The sequence below is a fragment of the Psammomys obesus genome, unplaced genomic scaffold (assembly GCF_907164565.1).
Source record: "Psammomys obesus unplaced genomic scaffold, mPsaObe1.curated_primary_1811, whole genome shotgun sequence".
NCBI classification, from domain to species: domain Eukaryota; kingdom Metazoa; phylum Chordata; class Mammalia; order Rodentia; family Muridae; genus Psammomys; species Psammomys obesus.
The window spans coordinates 20,822,473-20,832,937 of NW_026595981.1; the positions used below are offsets into that span (position 1 = coordinate 20,822,473).

The 10,465-nt window shown below is 46.3% G+C and overlaps 1 protein-coding gene across 1 annotated transcript in view; it reads left to right on the top strand.

Moving 5' to 3' along the window:
* The window catches only part of Skap1 (src kinase associated phosphoprotein 1), a 281,034-nt gene that overhangs the window by 213,109 nt on the left and 57,460 nt on the right, over positions 1–10,465 (top strand). The window lies entirely within an intron of this gene.

The window sequence follows — 10,465 nt, forward strand, 5'->3', positions numbered from 1 at the left end:
AGGGGGACCCACGTCTGACCCCCCAGGACCCATGCCAGGTGCTCACAGACCCCTGTAACTTGAGCTCCAGAGTCCACATGCCTCTGTACCCACACGCATCTACCCACAGCCACACACGTGCACATCATCTAAAATAAAATCTTTCTTGTAAAGAAATGTACTCGGGCCGGGCGGTGGCACACACCTTTGATCCCAGTCCTTGGGAAGCAGAGGCAGACAGAGCTCTGTGAGCTCCAGGCCAGCTTGGTTTACCAGTGAATTTCAGCGCAGCCAGGGCCACACAGAGAAACCCTGTTTCAAAAATAATACCACTTTTCTCCTCTTAATGCCCTGGGAATTTCTCTCTATTTTTTCCCCCAGATTCCCTTTGTCCTTCCATCATTCTCAGGACCGAACTCCCCGTGATTCTGTCCCCTACTTCCTCTCTGCTCCTTTGGATATGTCCTTTCTTTTCCTTTTTTTTTTTTTTTTAACTTTCCTGTTTCGCATTACCAACCCTAAATTAAAGTAGTAAATATACAGCAGAACAAAAATTACAACTTGTAGCTGGAAAATGATTTATCTAGCAAATATCCACCCCCATATTGCCTTCTTAGAACCGAGAGTCCCTTCAGGCAAGAAGCGTTTTTCGGTTCAGTTCAGCAGAAAAACCGACACCTACTGTGCGTCTACCAGCCCCCTGGGGATGCGGAGAGGAACAGGTGTGTAATAATGACTTATGCTGCCCTCTATCAGAGGGACCACATTTCCCACCGGCCGCTTTTCTTTAGGCTTCAAGAAATTAAATAACCAGCATGGAGCTCCTCACGGTTTCCTGTGTGTGCCCTGGAGAAGGATCCTTCTTAATCTTACATCGATCCGACAGCTAATCAGAGTCCACCTTACGGTTCAGGCTCGCATACCTACGTGGTCCAAGTTCCTTCTCCAGGAGCCCTTCCCCTGCTTACCCAGAGAGTTGTCATGTAAACCCCGGCACATCCTCCGTCAGCACTGGATTCTTTTATCATACCTCCCTGTCTTTCTCTAGGCACTAACCCTTCATTCGCATCTTTTCCTGCATAGCGTCAGCTTTCTTCCCTTGAATGCAAGATCTATGTTCACGCTGTTCCCTGGTGTCTGCTGCCTTGGCCTACAGCTATATTCTTTTTCCCGGCAATAGTACCTTTTCTGTATCCTGTTCAAGGCCTACAGCAGTCTTTACATGTAACTCTGGTCTCCTATAAAACTAAGCAAAGGCGCAATCATTGAGAATGTTAAGGTTAAGTTCATGGTCCCTGGAAGCCCAGACTGTCACAGAAAACTTCACTGCAGAAAACGACATTAGAGTGCAGGTTAGAAGCATGACTTTACATGGAGAAAACATAGCTAGGTGTTCAGGTTCACGTCTGAATCAAGTCTTCCTGCTCAGAAAAAGGGAGCGGAGACAGAAAATGCCAGACAGCAAAAGCAGTATGAGCAAGTGCCCGGCACTCTCCTCAAGGCAGAGATGGTTGTTCATCGTGCCCAAAGTGCTGGGATGTGGAAGGACCAGAGAGGTGAAACTGGACGGCCATTTACAACCAAGCGTTTCAGTGTTCGTGTGCAGAAGTGTTTGCACTTTATGGGCAATGGAGAATCCCAGAAGGCTTTCAACAGGAATGTGGTAACACAGAGGCAGGTGGGTCACTGTGAGTTCGAAGCCAGCCGGATCTACGTACAAAGTGAATTCAGGACAGCCAAGGCTACGCAGGGAAACGGTCTAAAAAAACAAAATATATATACATTATTATTAATAAAAAGAATTAATAAGGATAACAGGAATGTGACGTGACCAGACTAGACCCAAGTTTTAGTGAAATGACTTCTGGCCGCAGCGCGTTAAAGGGATGAGAGGTGAGCCAGCTAAAGGATGAGCCGGAGCCAGATGAGGCGGTGTGTCCCCTGAAGCAGGAGGCTCTCAAACTCAAGGCCAACCCGAAAAGTGTTGGCAGGCCCAGGTGGAGCGCTTCCCTGTGTCTACTCTTCTGTATTTGTGGGATTTTGCCTTTGTTTGTTGTTGATGATGATGATGATGATATTGGGGTATCTTTAGAGGTTTTGTGCTGGGACTCAAATCCGAAGATCACGCCTGTTAAACATCCACTTTTACCACAGAAGCGCAGCCCCAGTGTTCCCCGTGTCCTCACAGTTCTGCGCTGTAAGTATAGAAATGGATCTGGAAGTGAAGTTTTGACATCTGTTGTTAAAGATATGCTCCCAAGCCGAGCGCAGTGGTGCAAGCCATTGGTCCCGGCACTCGGGAGGCAGAGGCAGGCAAATGTCTAATCTACGTAGTGAGTTCTGGGACAGCCAGGGCTACACAGAGAAACCCTGTAAGGAGGTGGGGGGAGGTGTTTTTCAGAGCCAAGGCATGGTAGCACATATGCTTTTAAGTCTAACACTCAGGGAGCAGAGGCAGGCAGGACTCTGCGTTTGAGGCCAGCCTGATCTACATATCAAGCTTCAGGACAGCCAGAGCTACACAGAGAACCCCTGTCTCGAAAACAAACAAACAAACAAACAAACAGAAACATAATATGCTCCCCGGTGATGTGTGCGTGACGGTGCCCGGCCTCAGGATGAGGCGAAAACGTACTTCAAGGCTTCTGAAAAGACAACTGGACAGTCCCGATTCCCCTCTTCCTCTTGTTTAGAGCGACAAGGCATTTGAAGGATGGCTGCGTGGACTGCTGCCGAGACCCTGGTTTACTTTACACTGTTGCCACTTACTAGGGCTTAACCAATGAAGAGGTCCTGGTCAATTGTGATTCCACAGCTAATGAGTTAGTTCTCTCACTGCTACCATACCAAACAGAACAACTTAAGGGAATAAACCTTACTTGGGCTCTCAGTCTCGGGAAGCTTTAGAACATCACAGCCGAGCTCATGACCACGGGAGCATTCCACTGGGGAAGAAGTAGATAACCAAGCTGGAGTTGGCCCACCACTCCCAAAGGCTGCCCTAGAGGCCTAAATCTGCCATCCAGGTCCCCTTTTCTAGAGATTCCATAATCTCCTCTCCCCCCCACCCCCGCGTATGCAAACAGCGCCACCATCTGGAAATCAAGTGTATAAGCCCATGAGCCTATGAGGGATGTTTCAAGTTCAAACCATAACACAACATAAGGACAGATTCCTAGGACAAAAATGAAGCTGTGGGTGCTGCGTTATAGATATCAGAACAATTCCTCCCTTAGATGGCGTGGATCCTGTGGCCGCGATACATGTCTGCTGACACCACACATTCAGTTTGCTTCCATGGAGCAACTGCAGTTCCTCAGCAACCCAGTTCTGTTCTGTTCTGTTTTGTTTTGTTTTGTTTTTAAAGGAAGTAAAGTGCTTTGGAGATCCTTGGCTACATCAATTATGAAACTGCAGATTCGCTTAGTGACTAAAGACTGCGACATAACTAAGATAAATCATGCCTTCCTCTAATTGACTCTCCTCCCTAAAAAGCATAGCAGAATGCAAATGAGCGGCATTACTCTAGAGAAAAACTTTAAATCTGGTCTGGTCTGGTCTGGTCTGGTTCTAAAACGATTCAAAAGTCCACGCCCTTCAACTCATCAGAACGTGTCCCGGTACCATGAATGAGAAGCAACTAGTTACGTCAAGTTATCCATCCTTGAAGATGCAGCACCCGCAGCTTCTGGATAAAGCCGAATATCAGCACTTAGTTAGCTGTCGGCCTTGGTGTGTTGAGGCCACCACACCTCGGGGCTCTGTTCTGTACATGGGTAAAGATCCCACGGAAAGGGAAGGTGTGAAAGAAGGGCGTCCCTTAGAGAGCTACGTCTCGTCTGCGTTTCTCCACACCAAGGCTCTCCACCCTCTAAATATTCATCCCTTCCGCAGCGCACCCCAGATCTTCTCATTGTTGGTGGCATGTTCCGCAAACGGGAAATCAGTGTGTACGTTTGGCTCGGCAAGCTTTTTAAACTAAAATCTCCTCCAAGAGTAAACTGTGACCATGATCCCTGCCTGAGCCCTACCTATACTGATGTGCCCTTCTACAGACACCTCTCACAGCCAGCAGGAAACCCCTCCAAACCTTGGTGACCAGGTAGAGTCTCCTGAGCATTTTCACGTTGCTTCCTCTAATAATGGGCCCCTGATCCGAGCGTGTGTGCCCTGTTACTGGATCTGAGACTTTTATCTCGTTCTGTATGTCTGTTGACTTCTTCGGTTGCACACAACTAGAAAGGAGGAAAAAAAACCATCGCAATACACTAAAAAGCGTTAGTAAGTAAAGGAGTGAAAGATAGGACCTGGAGGGTGCACGGTGGCACACACCTTTAATCCCAGCACTCAGGAGGCTGAGGCAGGAGCATCAAAAGGACAAATCAGCTCTCACTGTATCATGCATGAGACTGTGTCTCAAAAATAAATCAGGAAATAAATAAAATCCTGAATGTTGTCTTTGGTGACCATTAAGTACGTCATTTCACCACTGTGTCTAAATCCAATGTCCTGCTTTGTTGCCTGGCTTTCTCCCAGTGGAGATGAACTCAATTAGCTGTTGTGGTGGTTTGAATAGGAACAGCCCCCATAGAGTCGTGTGTCTGAATGCTACTCCGTAGGGAGCAGCACTATTAGGAGGGGTGACCTTGTTGGCGGAAGTGTGTCACTGTAGAGGCAGGCTTTGAGGTCTCAGATGCTCAAGCCAGGCCCAGTGTGACAGTCCTCACTTCTGCTGCCTGTGGATCAAGATGTAGAACTCTCAGCTCCTTCTTCAGCTCCGTGTCTGCCTGCACAGTGCTTTGCTCTCTGCCATGATGATAATGGACAAAACCTCTCAAGTGTAAGCCATCACCCACTAAATGTTTTCTTTTATAAGAGTTGCCAGTCATGGTGTCTCTTCACAGCAATAAAACCCTAAGACAGCTGTGTTCACTCCCTGCCTCTTTGTCTGCGTTGGACTTTTTCTCCACAAACACATCCATTCAGCAGTCTGTGGTTTCTCTGCCTTTGAATCCTTTACATCCTCAGTCGATTGGTAATGACTTAGACTTTTTAACCTTTCATGTTTTGTTTTTTACCTAAATCCCTGAATAAGCAAAGCACAATGGCAGAAAAGTGTGGTGGGTTGAGGGCAAATCCCAGTGGCTGGCAGCGGGACCACAGAAGGTGAACGTTACGTGAGTGTGCCACAGAGAAGCAGGAAGCAGCTTCTTTCTCTCTGAGGATAAGAGGAGGCTCAGTTCCTGCCAGAGACCCCAAACAGACTACCGTTGGCCGGTTCCAAAACTTGAAAATAAGGAAAAGAAGTTAACCCAGAAAAAACAAGAGACTAAGGACCAGTAGACTTGATCTTACTAAAGAGGGCCACAGGGACAGGAGATGGCTCTGTAGAGCACTGGCTGTTCTTCCAGGGGACCTGTGTTTTCGTTCCCGGCAGCTCACAGCTGCCTGTAACTCCCTCTCCAGGGGCATCTAGCACCCTCTGCTGGCCGCCGTGGGTACCTACAAATACACACCATACATATGTATATGTATGTGTGTATGTAGGTACGTGTACATATGTATATATGTGTATGTGTGTGTGTTTCTATGTATACATTCATACATGCATACACATATGCATACATTTTTAGTTTAATGTTCTTAAAGTATGTGTTTTTACACAACCCAGCAGACAGACAGATGTCTGCAGTCCCTGAGTTGGAATCAAGATGGAACCTGGCCGTTTCCAGTCCTCAAACACCAGATTTTTCTCTAGCCTCATCCAGCCAGATCCTCAATGCAATGCACCAGCTCACCCGAGAACCACCACCCTCTGGGTAGCAAGCTGTCTTTAGGCTTGGGTAGATTTGTTTTCTTTTCAAGAGAGTTGAACTTGAATTAAAAGGAAGAAGAATGATGAAAGAAGTCCACGATTTAAGTTGGGGGAGAACTGGGGGGGGGGGAGGAAAACCACATTTTTTTTTTTCAAAATTGTTGGTCTTTCCAGGTTGAGTTAGCAAGGAACCAAAGTCACTGCCTGTGGTAGGAGGTAGCGGGCACCCCTCTACAGGGCCACAGAGGAATCGGGTGACCTACTGTGCTGTTAGCCTTGTGCTGTGTGTTGCCAACTGATTTCCCCTATTCTCTTTTCTCAGTGGGCTAGAACACAGCTGGCTAAATAGGCCGTGACGCACATAAGCGCCCATGTCTGTTTTATTGACTGCCTCATGGAAATGTATCACACTCCAAAGGGCCCTCATTGTTGTTTGCCATGAGTAGCTGACTGAAGAGTCGTGTTTAGTGCTGAGAGATGGAGTCCTACCCTGTCGTTTTGTCTACGGCAGAGTTGGTTTCTGGCGGGGGGGGGGGCGGTGGGGAGGAGGCAAGGGTTTAAAAGGATCAGGATGAAGAGAGAAGGATGTTCGAGAATTTCTTTTATCTTCGTTTGCCATGGAAGTTGGGCGGCCATCACTTCTGAGTAAAACACTTCTCTGTTGATCTTATCTTTATGGCCAAACATCCTTCCGCTAAGTGAATCTCTTCTTTATGTGGGTTGCTCAGAGAGATTTAGTTAAGTGTAGTGGTGGAGAGAGATCATGACACTAATGCAATTCTGTTTTGTGCTGATATAAAGTGATGCATGCACAGGTCTATGCAAGAGGACCACTTGTTCCTAATAAATTGAAACAGTTTCTCGTTTTTTGTCATAGCAATGGTGGTAGCTTCCATTCAGGTAACAGACAAAAAAAAAAAAAAGTATCTCTTTTTACTACTATCCATGCTTTTGCCTTTTAAATGGCATCTCGCACGGTTGTCTGTGGTGACTTCCTGTCTTTTTCATCATCCTGGAGAACATTTACATACTCTCTCCTTATAAGGCGTAGACGATGGGGGTGGACTCAGTTGTGGAAGCCTCCTGCCTCACCTTCCCATAGTGCGCCTAATCATACACATTCTCTGGTTGCCAGTGGTTGATCAGAGTCCTGGATGACAGCAAAAGAGGAGACACTTAAAGGGACACAATGGCTTCCCACCTTGCTTATGTGGATTCAGCTGCCGGGTCAGTGAGCTCAGAGTCAGGTCTACATGAAGAACATCTAATATCGGACTCACAGCAGCGCCCGTACACTCAATCAGATAGAGGCTGATTGGACTTGATTGTCTATTTTTCTTCGTAATGTCTCCTACAATCCCATCTCTTCCCCCAACAGTGCATCAGGGCAGCCAAGTGAGGTCTTTCACAAATACAAAAAGCCTCAAATGCATTAGGAAGCAACAGTCTGACTGTTGACATACAAAAGCATGGCGTATAAAAAAACATCCCCAGCTCTTCAGGATCCTGTCGGTGAACAGCCAAGTGAGAAATCCAGCAACTCGTTCAAGGGCCCAGATTTTAGCAAGCTGAGTTTGACTCTGGAGGAGAGGAGGCGGGGATAGTACTCTCCCTACAGGCCTGGAATTAGTGACTTGGAGTTCAGACGTCTCTGCTGCATTAGGCCTTTGTTTTCTTGGTTGTTGGCGTTCTTGGGTTTCACTTGGCGGGGAGAGAAAAGCCTCATGCTGATAATGTACTGAAAGTAAATGAAATTAAATAAGCGAAGCGTGCTCATCGCTACTTCCTCCCCCCTGGGTAATTCAATTCAAGCTCTGTCTCTGATGGCAACTCACAGGGGCTGTCTCTGTCACCCCGCTGGGGCCTGGAGTCTTCGCATCTAAATAAAAGTTTCACTCAAGCATTTTTTATGCTCCTGCCGGCAGGATCAGTGAGCTGGTGTGGGCACATTAATGTAATATTCATACGCAGAGACTCTCCCCGAACACGAGGCGATGTCTTTCCATTTTCATAATTATAAATGTTCCATAAAATGGCATTTAGATTTGCATTTAAAAAAAAAAAAGGAGCTTTGAATTCTAGTAAGATTCTTAACATGTCTTTTATGATTCAGACTTTAACAGGAAACTCTCTAAGTTTAACAAGACCTTTTTTAAAAAGAAGAAAAAAAAGAAGAAACTTGTAGAGAAGATGTGGCTTGGGGAATTCAGTCTCTTTTCTCTTTCAGCTTCTGTGTCTTTCATATGAATTTGAGGAGGCCTCTGGGAGCAATTTTTTTTTTTTTTTGAACAGTACTTCAGAGAAGAACCTTTCCCTGTCGCTGGTCTTCACCTCACATGACAGAAGAATCTCTGCCAGTTCTTAGAGGATGTTTTGTTTATTGGTTGGTTGGTTGGTTTTGGGGGGGGAGGCTAGGATTTTAGAGCAATGTGGAGGGAATAGAAAACCCCTAGGAGTATGAACTTTCACTTGCTGTGGTTCATCTCACGTATGTACCTCAAGACTCCATCTGAAAGGATTCATGCCAAACACAGAATTTACTAACTGTAAAATCCACCAATGAAAATGGCTGCCAGATGTGGCCAGCCTTGAGCTATATAGCAAGACCCTGTCTCAAAAAAAAAAGAGGGATGAGAAGAGAGGGAGGGACAAAAGGGCAGGAGGGGGGTGTCTGGCAGACAGAGGGACAGACAGAGGGGACAGAAGGAAAAGATTCTATGAGCAAAGACATTGCCAATAAATCAATTGGATTAAAAAAAAAATCAATCATGCCCGGGCATAGTGGTGCACGCCTTTAACTCCAGCACTCTAGAGGCAGAGGCAGGCAGATCTCTGTGAGTTTTGAGGCCACCCTGGTCTACAAAGCAAGTCCAGGACAGCCAAGGGCTCTGTTAAACAGAGAAACCTTGTCTCAGGGGAGAAAAGAAATCAATCACATAAAGCCGAAAAACCTCCTGCTTTAGTGTGTGTGTGTGTGTGTGTGTGTGTGTGTGTGTGTGTGTGTGTGTTCGCATGTATGAGTGCAGGTGCCTGTGAAAGCCAGAGGCATCGGATCCCCCCAGATCTGAAGTTACAGGCAGTTGAAAGCTGCTGAAAATGGGTTCTGGGAAGGAAACTCTAGCCCTCTGCACGAGCAGCACAAGCTCTTAACCGCTCTGCCATCTCTCTGACCTCTGGTCTGTGTATTTTGGGGTTTTTGTTGTTATTGTTGTTGTTTTAAGATTTTTATTTTTTTTTAACTTACTGGTTTTTATTTCACATGCACTAGTGTTTCACCTGCATATACATCTGCATGAAGGTATCAGACCCCTTAGAACTGGAACCACCATGTGGGTGCTGGGACTTGAACCAGGGTCCTCTGGAAGAGCAGCCAGTGCTCTTAACCGCTGAGCCACCTCTCCAGCCCCACGACTTTTCTCTTTATGCATATGAGTGTTTGCATGCGTGTGTGTATGCTCACCCTGTTAGGTCCTGGTGCCTTCAGAGGCCAGAAGAGGGCATCAGAGCCCTTAGAAGCAGAGCTGTGTGAGCCACCGCGCGAGTGCTGGGAACCAAGGCAAAAGCAGCAAGCCCTCTTCACCACAGAGCCATCGCTCCACCCCTGTGATCCATGCTCGAAACACTATGCTTGAAACAGCTTAGAGGCAAAACAATCGTCTTAATTGTGGGTTGTTTTTTTTTTGTGTGTGTGTTTTTGAGGTGCTGGGAATTGAGCCATTGGTGAGACTTTATGTGGGTAGCTCCCAACATTATTAGGAAACACAACCTTACGGCAAAGTCCCCAATCCTCTGGCTCTTACAGTCTTTCCATCTCTCTTTTTCCAATGTCTCCTAAGCCTCAGGTGCAGGAGTATTCTGTAGATGTTTCCATTGGGGCTGGCCTCCACAAGTCTGAATTTTGATTGGTCGTGCTTTTCTGTAGTGTCCTCCATCTGCTGCAAAGAAGTTTTCTTGATGAGGAGTAAAGGTCACACTGACCTGTGGCACAAGGACAAATGTTTACAGACTGTCGTTAGGGATTATGTTGGTTTGGTGAATTAGGAGTTGTAAATTCTCCAATAAGCATGACTTTACTAGGGTTGGCTCTAGTACCAACGATTTCCCTCTTGTCGAACAGATTTTAAGTCCAATTTGAAAACTTTTGGTTACTGCCAAGGTACATGTGCCACGACTGGCCCTACAGGGTTACTGTGCCGCATCAGTCTGTTTCGTAGGCGTCATAGCTGGGTAGAACTGTTGTTCGACTCCCTGCTTCAGAAATTTGCCTGGTGTCCTCATAATGTTTTAAGAAATAATATTTTCTATTTATTCTTTGAAAGTTGTATAAATGTAGATAGTGTATTTTGAATTGTTTGCATTATAAATTTTGAAGGAAAACATTTGGGTTGGAGAACTAAAAATAAACATAAAACGTCTCTTAGCCGACTCTCTTCGGCCACTCCCCCCCAGTGGGGCTGCCTTGCCAGGCCACCAAGGAAGAGGAGGCACTCAGTCCTGATGTGATTTGATGTGTGGCTTGATATGGGAGGGATCCCCATTTCTGAGGGGAAGGGGGATGAGGGAGAGGGAAGGGGTGCTGGAAGAGAAGAGGGAGGGGGCTACAATTAGGATGTAAAGTGAATAGATAGATAGATAGATAGATAGATAGATAGATAGATAGATAGATAGATA